Source organism: Pinus tabuliformis, chromosome Q (genome assembly GCF_031772625.1).
Source record: "Pinus tabuliformis cultivar Carrire ecotype Pingquan chromosome Q, CPIR1, whole genome shotgun sequence".
Taxonomy (NCBI): Eukaryota; Viridiplantae; Streptophyta; class Pinopsida; order Pinales; family Pinaceae; genus Pinus; species Pinus tabuliformis.
In genome coordinates, this window is record NC_142296.1 from 946776753 (window position 1) to 946789140 (window position 12388).

Sequence of the window (12388 nt, forward strand, 5' to 3'; positions counted from 1 at the left end):
AATAAATTACTCTTAAGCTTCCTTTCTTGCTTGTAGGCCTATTAAGATCAGCAGGACGACATTCGTGCATGAGAAAATTGGTCTTTGAGTCCATGGATCATATTTTTATAGGTCCACATCTGCTATTACTTGAAGGGGGAGTGACTGCGAGGTTGCTTCCTTCCACAAGTAATGCACTACCAGCTCTTCCTCTGTAGGGAAGAATCTAAATCCCCGAGGCATTATCCAAGTTCGCTTCTGCATTTCTACTGCCCATGCTTGCGAGGAGTCTTTATTCTTTGACATGCTACTGCCTTTTTTAACGTTTATCTCCTGTCTTGTGTCTGATAAATATATTTCACTTGATTTTGTGGTGTAATCCATTCTATATCTATCTATAAGATTCTAAAATATTCTTTAAAGTAGACATAAAAATAAGTGTAATTCAACCTCAATATCTTTATTGCCCATGGCCATATTACGAATTACGAGACATGGAAGAAATGAAGAGAGAAAATATTAGTATGGAACAAAATCCGAACACATGTCTCCAAAAAAAGAACCATGTCTAACCAGAATAAATTACTCTTAAGTTGCCTTTCTTCCTTGCATTTCTTGCTTGCAGGCCTATTAAGATCAGCAAGACGGTATTCGTGCATGAGCAAATTGGTCTTTGAGTCTTTGGGTGCCTTCCCAAAATAGAAGACGAGAGAATTTTTGATGCGGCATGCCTACTCTTTTCTTTCCTCCTTTAGCAGTGATGGGCTTATAAGAACCAACAACTTTCTAGTATCCAGAACTAGCCGCCCTATTAGGCCTTGACCCATTTTGGTACTTTCTATCCGGGGAGTGAAGAAGTACGATTCCTTCTATCCAACAAGGCTTTATCTGTAAACAATAAAAGAACAGAACAAGCTCTTCAGTAAGCCCCGAATTATTTCTATTTACACATTCCAGGAATTGGGCTACAAAGCTTACAGAGGAAAAATGAAAAATTACTTGGAAGCTTCCATGGATCATATTTGCAGAGGTTCACATCTGCTATTATTTGAAAAATTACTTGGAAGTTGCCATGGATCATATTTGTAGAGGTCCACATTTGCTATTATTTAAACATGGCGTGACTGCAAGGTCGCTTTCTTGCACAAGCAATGGACCACGAGCTCTTCCTCTGTAGGGAAGGATCTTAATCCCAAAGGGAAATGTAAGTTCACTTCTGCATTTCTACTACCCATGCTTCTCAGGAGTCTCAATCCTTTGACCTGCTACTGCCTTTTTTATTGTTTATCCCCTGCCCTGTGTCTGATAAACATATTTCACTCCGTCTTGCCGTGTAAGCCATAACCAAGCTTGCGGTTTTTTCCATAACCAAGCTAGAAATTTTTTCAAAGGATGGCTGAGGCCATTGGGTAACGAATTGTAACCGATAAATAACAGTTTTCAATCAATCTGATGGCTGAAACCATTTCTATCGTCTAACATGAAAATCAATGACTCAAAATTCTACAAAGTTAATTTCAACGTCTTACGACGTCAAAACCTTATAATGATATTCTCATAAATAAACCTACTTGTTGTCTCTGTGATATAGTCCCAAACTAGTTCCATTTCCGCCCGCTTTGTTCATGTCATAGTTCTACTTTTTGTCAAGTTTAAGCACGCATGTATTTTTTGTTGTCGGAGGCATCGAGTGCCACTGCTTTTTGTCCTCGCGTAATTTTAAATGGGATATGGCATGCTTGTTCTTGTGGGTTTTCCTACACGCTCTTAACAATCTCAAGCCTTTGTCATCCTTTTTATCCCTGCTGATCTTTCAAATTTTGGTCGGGCTCTTCATCGAAATCTCGCTGGAAGACGGTGCTACTCCTTTGGCCCGAGCGTGGCAAAGAGAGCTCTTTATATGTTGAATGATGAATTCTTGCATTAATATCTTAGTGGTATGACTTAAAAGTGGGTCCCTTGATAACATATTATTAACAAGGGGCATCAAAACCTTATAATGATATTCTCATAAATAAACCTACTTGTTGTCTTTGTGATATAGTCCCAAAAGTAGCTCCATTTCTACCCGCTTTGTTCATGTCATAGTTCTACTTTTACGTCAGTCGCTTCAATCATCCTCCTCTCTTAAAAAATGGACCAAAAAAACTCAATTGCCCACATCTCAAATGGTGGCTATGGAAGAAGGGGTTATAATGGGGTCTCATATCTCTATAGAGATCTACCCACTCCTTGAGAATTACGTCAAGTACCTACACAAGTTCTATAGTCTTTGTAACCGAGGGGATTAGCTCGACCAGTTGTCACAAATTTTTTTGGGCATTCGGGTAGTTTTGTGCCAGCAGGTGCTCAGTGTGAATCCCCTTGGGCGAGGTACACTAGTCTATGCCAACGGGGTTACTAAGGAAGTCGTCCACAAATGTGAGGAAGCATCCTTTAGGTTTCCCTAAGAAGTCACCAAGGAAAAAAAAGGCATGCAATCTCTGTGCAGATTAGGCTACCACGTTATTACATGGGTGATATGGTTTGGATCATTATATTAATTTCCATCCATCTTGATGCTTTCAGAGTGGGAGAAGTGGAAGAATCAACTCACGGGACCATTTTTACGGGTGGTCCCATTTCGAAAAATTTCAAGTCAACAACTTCTAGAGCCATTTTCATGCCTTAAATGAACGCCTTTTGTGGTCCTGGCCTTACTATGTGCCCATATTCCATAATATACACGCCAATACCTTTCCATTGGCGCAAGAATCGCCTCAATCGGAGCTTGTACGAGAAAGTTATGCAGGTCCGGTAATGTCCACCCGAAACCTCACCATGTGCTCATTCGTTGATGCCCAACTTTCATGACTAGGGGCACATCTCCTCAAGGTATCATTCGCTCCCAATTGTACAAGTTTCCACGAGTCAATGTGTAGCAAACAACATTCAAAACGACACACATGTCTTATGTTATTGCATGTCTAAGTTTACTTGGCTATCACGAAAGAATGAAATCTACACTAGATCCTCTACGAAATATTTGACTTCGACTACATGTGCACATGGAATTCAATCATCTATATCGTTGGTTCTTCTCTCGAGTTCATTCTTAGCAAGTGGTCTAGGTTGTGGCAAAACTTGCGCGTCTATGCAAGAATTTGAAAGTTGAATTCTTGGAAGAGCAAGAGCCACATGCAAAGGTGGTCATGATGCACTCACTCGTTCACAAGGTAAATCGGTGTAACTTGATATGCATGGACGATAAAAGAGAGCCACGAGATGTAATGTTATAACTCATGCAGAGAGAGTGATGTTCCAAGGCCACCTCTCTGTATCGTCAAATAGTTCCTTTCTGCCTAATTCATTTTTTTATTGACATAACGATGTGGATGCCAATATTTCCCTCCTCGGTTTGAGGTAGGATGGCACAAACAACACTATTTGTGGCATCCCCTTGCGCACTAAACGACTTGTTTCAATCATGAATTCTTAGAGTAAGAGCCTCGCCTAAATTTTTCTTCAACAAATCAAGGGATTCTTGGGAATCGTTTGAGAATGAAAGTTCAACATTTTGTTGGGGAAGTTCATCCATAAACAAAGTGACGTCATAATGACACCTTATGAACTTCCTATAGTGTGTTTTGTTCTCGATGATATTCAAATTTGCTTCTGGCTTGTTGGTGTGATCTTCATGTTAGCCATGTCATATTCTAAACCATCATTGCACCTGGCACGACCAATTAGGATGCCTTTGTATACTTTTTTATTCAACAAAGAAAAAACTAACAACTTTATATTAAGATGAGGTTGTTTACATGTAGCATGTGTCAAAATTCCACCATTTCCAGCATACATCCTAATCCGCAAAAATATATCCCAGTCACAGATCTAAACTAGCTATGTTTGAACAAAAACATTTGCTCAAATTTTGTCACTCGTACAACATAACAATAGAAAGCCATAAAAAACAACTCTAAAGAAAAACAAACATATCCACATCATGAAAAATATTAGCTTATGTGAAGTAGATCTTCCCCGAACCCTAAAATGTGTTGTCTATGAAGGCCGATTATAAGATCTCCTCGGGCAATTGGGGATGCCCCTCCTTAAATTTTGCATCCACAATTCTATTTTGCTCCCTGTGTATATGAGAGAAGTTCACCCCCATAAAAAAGTACCTCCGAATTCTTTGTAACCAGCTTGTCATTAATGGAGGATTGAAAGAAGATTGCTTTGCTACCCACTAAATAATCACCTTAGAATCTCCAAATACCTCCAAAGTCTCTTTAGATAGCCACTTAGCAGAGTATAACAATCCCCATAATGGAATAATCTACGCACGAGTGTTGGAAACTTCACCCCCATGCCAACAAAAATGACAATGTGCACGAGGACTAATAATGATGTGTGTGCCACAACCACATTTGTTATTCTTGGCAGCTCCACCAAAAAACCCACCCAGACAACAACCACCGATATTCCTGAGTCATAGATGTCTCTAAGAGGCCTTGTCAAGAACAGGCCCAAATTCTCTGAAATAAGCAAAAAAGATAAATAACAGATACTATTGATATTCTGAACCTGCACTTAAAAAACTCATGAATTTCGGCATCTCCAAATACCCCAGATGATAAATAGAGGCAAGGAACGATATCCTTTACATTCAGACATCCATTCCTACAAGCATAATTCCAATGTATATGAGTTCAAATCAGCGAAAATGTTTAACTATGCGTCACATCAAACCAGATAGACGCCACGAACGAACATTTAAAAAAAAATGTGCCACATCTTCCAGGTCCGATTTGCGCAAGGTACATCTGACAGGACCACAGAATCCCCCCCCCCGCCGACAAAGATTGTCCCAAGTGAATATCTTGTTATGCCAAGCTAACCAGCCAAATCATTTGAGCTTTAATGGAATGTTCCAACTCCATACCTTTTTGAACCATCTTTTAGACATAGAAAAAGGAGACGTCAATGTGATGTGCAAATATGCTTCCTCAACTAATACTTGTCCCAATAATGTATTTCCATCCCACGAATAAATATCCTCACAACCACTTAAAAATATCTCATTTGTATTAAGATTGTACACATATATGTCCCAAGCCATAGCCAGTGTACCAAATAAGCCAAGGTCCCACAAACCAGGCCACATAGGATGCAATATAAAAGGGCTGGTTGGGACCTGCAATTGGTTAATGTAATAAATACCGAGATTGTGAAGATGTTGAATGAGTGGGAAAGGTAATGTATGCTCACCGACAAAACCATAGATGGGATCTAGACCGGTATCCACCCCGAAAATAGACCCAATATGCCATTTTAAGTTCCCCAAGAGCCAATGTTTAATTTTCATCTTGCGCCGCCAAATATATGAGATAGCACCTGGGACACCAGCCCCATCCTTAATCCAAGTTACCAAAGACTGGTTTTTCAGATACTTATCCTTAATGATTCGTTTCCAAATACCAACACGATTTAAAGAACACCACAAACTCTTCATCGATAAAACCCAATTGGATTTTCCAATATCCATGATTCCCCAACCCCCACCCTCCTTACTTGAGGTGATATCCTCCAATCAAACAAGTTGAAATTTGAAACCATCTTTAGTACAAGCCCAAATGAACTTAGACATAATGGATTTAATCCTCTCGATGATGTATTTGGGCATCAGATATAGATGCAACCAGTATACTGCAATACTCTGCAAAACCGCTTACACCATAATCAACCTTCCGCCAATTGTGAGCCACTCGTGTGACCATGATAACAACCTATGCTCAAATTTTTTGGTTAGCCAAACCCAATCTTTAATGCCATAATTATTAGGTGTAAGGGAGAAACTAAGATACTTAAACCCTTCGCACAATGAAACCTTCTCAGCATCAAATAATCTCGTTGTCTCCAAAACATTGGCCTCCGCCTGAGACGAAGAAATCGACTGAGATTTAGCTTTTCTCATGTATAGACCCGTGGCATCACCAAAAGTGCATATAATATTTTGCAATACATGTCATTCCATAACTGAAATATTCCCAAATATGAGGACATCATCCACAAAAATGGGATGGGTAATAAAAATGTTCCTAGTAATCTCCATACCCGAGAATGACCCACGGGAGTGTGCCGCCGAAATCATTCTGCCAATGCCTTCAATGACAAGTAAAAACAACAGTGGAGAGAGTGAGCCCTGAGATGCCTTCAGAAAGCATGAAGGCACCCGATTGGTTAAGACACCAAAATTTGCAGTAGCTATACAAGCCATAATCCACTCAATCACCAATCTAGAGAGGCCAATCTTATGAAGCACCGAACGCAGAAACTCCCGATCAACACAATCATATGCCTTGTGAAGGTCCAATTTCAACAATAAAGCATCATTTTTCTTCATTTTGATACAATGTAAACATTCCTGGGCAATGGCCACGACATCCTAGATTTGATGATTTTTAAGAAACCTGAATTGTTCCGACGCAATATGTTTCTATAGGGTAACTTTCAACCGGTTAGCAATGATCTTAGAGATCATTTTATACACAATGTTGCACAATGCTATGGGTCGAGAGTCCTTGAAAGAAATTGGGCCTGAGACCTTTGCAATCAACATGATGAATGTAGAGTTTAGCTCACAAGATATGACGCAAGTTGTTCTCAACTCCTCAGCTAAAAGAAGTAATTTCGGCCCCATAATATATTCAATATATGAAACCGGAGCTTAGCATCCCTGGCAAACCCGGATAGTAAAATACCTGCAAAATATTTATAGGCCAAGAAGTTGACAACCCATGGATCCCATAACACATCCAAACCCCCCGATTGTCCTGAAGCATCTGTAGCATAAACCCTCCACCCATGACAATTTTTTAAGAGTAAAGGCCGGGCATCATGGTCTCCTGCAAAAGAATGATAAAAGGATGATGGAATTTAATAAAATATTCCAGGCATTGTCGTTTAACGGAGCTTCCCAGGCCCCAAATATTCAGTGACTCATATCGAAAGTTTACTGACGAGCTTGAGATCTCTAAGTCCTGAGTGGGTGAATTCGCACGAGAAGATGGGAAGGTAGGATTTGACCCCTCCAAAAATTTAAAGAGACACCTGTAGGAGCAACCCCCAAATACCATCTACTTTATGCTTCACCCGTCGCTTCTTTATAATATAGTCGAGAGTGGTGGCTCACATTCACCCCATCTGATGGCGACACTTTCAAGTGGATGGCAAGAGGCTCCAAATCAAGTGTCGGGTTTAATTTCAAAAGTTCAGTATCACGCCCCATCGAATTAGTAGGCGGCTGATGTCCACTAATGGAACCAAATTGAAGCATCAAAGTGGGTGGATACACTGAAGGAGAGCAATACCCTTCCCGGATATAAGTGTCGTCGACCCCCAAATGACCAGCGAAATCCCTATCAGCATGACTAGCACCCAATGAGGGGAGGGTGGAGAAAGTAGAAGATACTCTGGAATTATCGATGCAGACCACAGGAATAATACAATATGTAGAATCGATATCATCCATCACCACAAAGTTGAGGGTAGATAAAAGGATGGCTTTGGATATTTGCCAATATACACCTTTTGTTTTTCAATGACAAACACAAGCTCGATATTTGGGTTGCATTGCCTTGAACAAATTCAAGTGACTAATTTATTAAACTAACGATGCAAACAAATAAAAAGATTCCCAAATTTTTTGAATCTAAAACTAAATCGTCTTTGGAATTACTTCTAGTTATATTTCAATGTTTTCTTTGTTGCATTTTAGTTGACTGGGATACTCATCTCTCATCTGAGAGACACGGGTTCAACTCCAACCAAGATAATTTATTTTGCAAATGTTTTTACAATAACAAAAAGAGATGTTCCTTTTAAAGGCTCTTACAGCAAGGAAAACACTTAATCCAATGCTTTTGCAGTGATCGATAACTCTTCTCTATTAAATTGTTCGGGGAAATGGGAGCATTTTTTTCCTCTGTCTTCTTCACATATTCTTGTAGCAAATAGTTGGATGGTGATGACGTTCATGTGCGATTAAGGAGATGTTTATTGATTGTGTTGGATACAAATCCTACTAGGAGGAACTTTGAATGACCATGTTCATTGTTTACTTCATCGTTTTTTGTTGTCAATGTGTTGTATCCCTTAAAGTGCGTTGTCTTTTGAAGGTTAATCTGATCTTTTCAGTGTCACTGAGTGTGCACTTACATTTCACCCCTAAAAGCATATTGTCAGAATCTTAGTCTCGAGCTTGAACGTTGTTCTTTGAGAGTTCCATGTGAGTGATAAAGATTGAAGGGGTCTTTTACCTCTCATAGTCCACCGATTTTATCTTCCCCTTTGGCGCGTTTTCCTTGAGTCCACGGGGATTTGGATGCACCAAGTCATTTGGAGATGGATTCCTTTTTGTCACGGCCCCACGCTGTGATGCCTTATGATCACTGTGGGCGATGTGCGCCACCGGTGATATTTCGTCGCAGTTGTACAACTACTCTAACCCAGACTGCACCTAACTTCTCATTCGCTTCAACAATTATCCAATTTTTCATTCAAGTGATATTATATTCAATTATTTCATTCAACAATTATACAATTATGTGATACTGTAACCTCAGTACAAGCAGCGGAATAACACTCATTAACAGTCTTCGATATCGTAAAGAACAATATGAACACAAGTATTTGCGATAGGAGGGGGCAACTCCCAAAACACTTCCCCCCTTTACTCTTAAACTTGAAATAATATTTACAGTGGAGATAGAAAGGGGCCAGCCGTGTCCAAATTCATGCGCTGCCCAAGTACAAAGAGTGGCAGTGGTTGGCCCAACCCAACTCACTAGTGAAAAGTGCCAAGTTTCGCAACCAGGGTGTGTCCTACCCAAGGTGTGCACCTTTCCCAACAGAAACCCCAAAACTGGAGTCCCAAAACAGCCCAGAAAACCAACCCTCAGCCCTGCCCAGAAACCAGCTCGCTTGGGTGAGGTCTCCTCCTTCTGCGACGTGCCTTAGCTACGTTCTCAAATTATGCAATGTAAACCCCGCGGTTCTGCGATATCAGACCCCTTACATTTCTGCGATATCGCTGACTTTGTCCTTTCTGCGATTAGCTTTGTGATATTACTTATCTTGTGCGAACTTGCTTGCTACCTCCTCCAAGTGTCGAGCTCCTCATCTTATAGATGCTCTAGTCGTTTGATTTTAGTGGGCCCACACCGCTTCACTTCTTGAGTCGACCCTTCATCTTGTGCGGGCGCGCCCCTGGGCCGACCTGCTTGTGGGTGTGCTGACGCACCCCACCCTAGGAGCTTCGCCTACCGTGCTGCCCACGCTACCACCTCTGGTCACTTCTGTGTCGCACACTCCACATTGCGCTGCCTGCTCGCTCGCCCGTCACGCACCTGCTCGCTATGTCTCGGTCGCACTTCCGCTGCGCCTTGCACCGTCGCGGCGCCCGGGCGCCACACCTTGTGTGCGGGCGCGCTCGTGGGTACGGGTCCATCGAGTTAGGTTGTCGCTACGTTGTGATGTGCGCGTTCTCCCTTGCACGCTCTCCGCTGTGGGCGGGCACTCTTCTTCATGTGCCCTTCGATATACCACATATGTCGTGCCCACTACATCTCTCTCGGTGCCCCGCCTTCGTGTGTGCGCGCCTAGGGCGTGCGCCCCTCAACTCGTGCACGCTGCCCCTTGTGTCGACCTGGGCGCCTCTCCTCCGTGTGGGCGAGCTCGTCACACTTGGGCACTCTCATCGTACCTCCAAGTCGGTTTTTCGCCATCAAGTGAGCACGACCCATCAGCGTCGCCCGTTGGCCTTGGTGCCAGCTCGGGGTCCTGACACTTTGCCATATGCGAAAGGAATATGAGCGGTCAAGTTGTTGATTACAGGTGGTAGGTGGTTGTGATTTGTTTTAGGGCCAAACTCTATTTTACCTCGATGCCAGAACTTCTCGCTAATTTAACATATTAATATGAATGGAATAGAACGTCGATAGTGGAGGAAGATATAGATCGAATCCTCCCCGAGCTCTCCTCCCGGTCAACCCTCCTCCGGTCGCGGCTAAATTTGATAGGCCAGACGCCGTTCTTGAAGGAAATCCAGCCACAGGAGGACGCGACGGTGGAGGTTGATGAGCAGACATTGGCCCTCATCATCAATGGAGAGCAGGAGTGTAAGGACCTGCAGTCCTTGTCACGCCCACCGGCACGAAGAGCGACTCGGTTGGTGAGCAAACGAGTTGGGGAACATAAGCGAAGGCAAGTTCAGACTTAAAGTGCGAGAAGGTATATTATAACACGCATGAAAGAAGGTTGAACAAACATATTTATACGATGGATGAGCGTGGGCAATCCATCTATGAAGCCGACGGTTGGAAGTTATGGTTGAGGGCGTTGGTCGACGGGCCGACCAAGCCACAAGCACGAACAAAAACGTTGGTTGATGAATTGAACGGGTCAGCCAAGGGAATGGCATAACCGTCGGACATCATATATATTTGTATGCGAGTTTGGCTCATTTGTCAAGCGAACGAACTCGCTCATCCAACAAGGAGAAGTGCGTAGACAAAGAGTAGCCGCAACAATAAAGGGAAGACACAGAACAGTGATGCGCCCAACCTTGGGCGAGGCTACACGAAGAGAAACCCACTGTCTTGGTTTTGGGTGAGGGCACGGGTAGAGGAGCGCCCGCCGGTTGGAGTAGGGCGTGCACGGGTGTGGGCGCCCGCCGGTTGGAGTAGGGCGTGCACGGGTGTGGGCGCCCGGTTGTGCAAAGGAGCGCCCGACGGTTGTGTTAGTGTCGGTCTTGAGCCCTCCATCGGTGATCAAAAGCTCTTTGCATTTTGCATAAGTAGGTGCCTCATCAGTGTCAGTCTTGCATCCCATTAGGCATGCCATAACACTGATGGAGGAGCTGGTCTTTTGTTCCCTTCTTGGTTTTGCTGGAGCAGGTCATGTCATTTAATGAGCTTGTGTTATACTTGTTTATTTTGGTCTTGAGATCCCAAGTCTTAGGTCTAGGGTTTTAAGTCAAAAATCACTGCAAGGTCATGAGTCAAAGGTTCATGTGCCCAGCAAACCAGAAGGAAGCATGTACATATGTTTCATTAATATTTTTCATCAGTTGCAGCTCATTTATACCTTGGTTTTAAAAACTCTGTTTTTAAACCCAAGGTCATGTGAAATTTGCAAAAATAAAGAAAATTTTCAAAATTCTCCAAAATGCCGGCAATAACCCTGGTCTCCTCATTAGCATCCCTCAGATGGCTAACCTACAAAAAGAACGGAGTTAAAACATTCAAAAGGCCAAAATCAGGACAAAATGAACTCAAAAACAGTGTTAAAATGAATGCCAAAGCAAAAACATTACAAAGTGGGTTTGGTGAGTTAATTTTTTCAAATTTGGGCATATAAAGGCCAAATTTCCCTCTAAGGAGCCTCATTATGCATTTGAGAGCAAGCAAACACACTTGAGAGGTCGAAGAAGGCAATCTGCAGCAAAATTGGGTATTTGCCTGGTGCGCGACCACTCAGGCAGGGTGCGCGACCACTTGGGTGGGGCGCGACCACTCAGCGCAATTTTTGCTGTGTAAATTTACAAGGGCGCGACCACTCAGCAGGGGCGCGACCACTCAGCACGGGGGCGCGACCACTCAGGCCGATTTGCCCAAGAACCTCCAAAATCGACCCAAACTCTCTCTCATTCACTCAATCGGTCGAGGTAGGGTCTCTTTATACATTTGAAAGCTAGAGATATGAATTCATGGGCTTGATATGTATGTTATCACAGAAAAAAATGCATGGAGAAAGGATAGGAATGATTGTTTGTGTTGTAGGCATTATGCTAGGGTTATGTTTGTTTTTCAAGGTTTATAATTCCTTTTTCCCTCCTTGGTTTCCCATTTTGGTTCACAAATGTCAGTGTGTCTCTCTCTTTTATCTCATTTGCAAACTATACTAAAAATCCCATCCCAAAGTTCCTAAAACCCTAATGCCTATCTTTCCTTCCCAAACCCTAATGCCTATATACCCTACTCAAACCCTAAAGCATTATCACACAGCAGTTAATAAAACAAAAGATATATAAAAACACAGCAAAGATAAAAAGAAATGTTATGAAAAAGAAAAGAGTATATATATATGGCAAATGCATGTGCATGTTCACCACAAAAACAGAGTCAAGTATTACCATGCCATAGCCTAGCCACTACAAGAGCAAAAAGACATATTGTTGTGTAAAAATCTGAGGCAAGGATGCTGTGTAAACATTCATGCCAAAATCAACAATATACAGCTGTACATGATGCTCAAAATGGACAGTTTGCTGTGATAGGGTTTGCACAGGAACAATTGTTGCATCTCCCCAATTTTAAACTCTGTTTTCCCTACTTTTCCCTTCATTAAAATCCCAGTTCAATTGCTC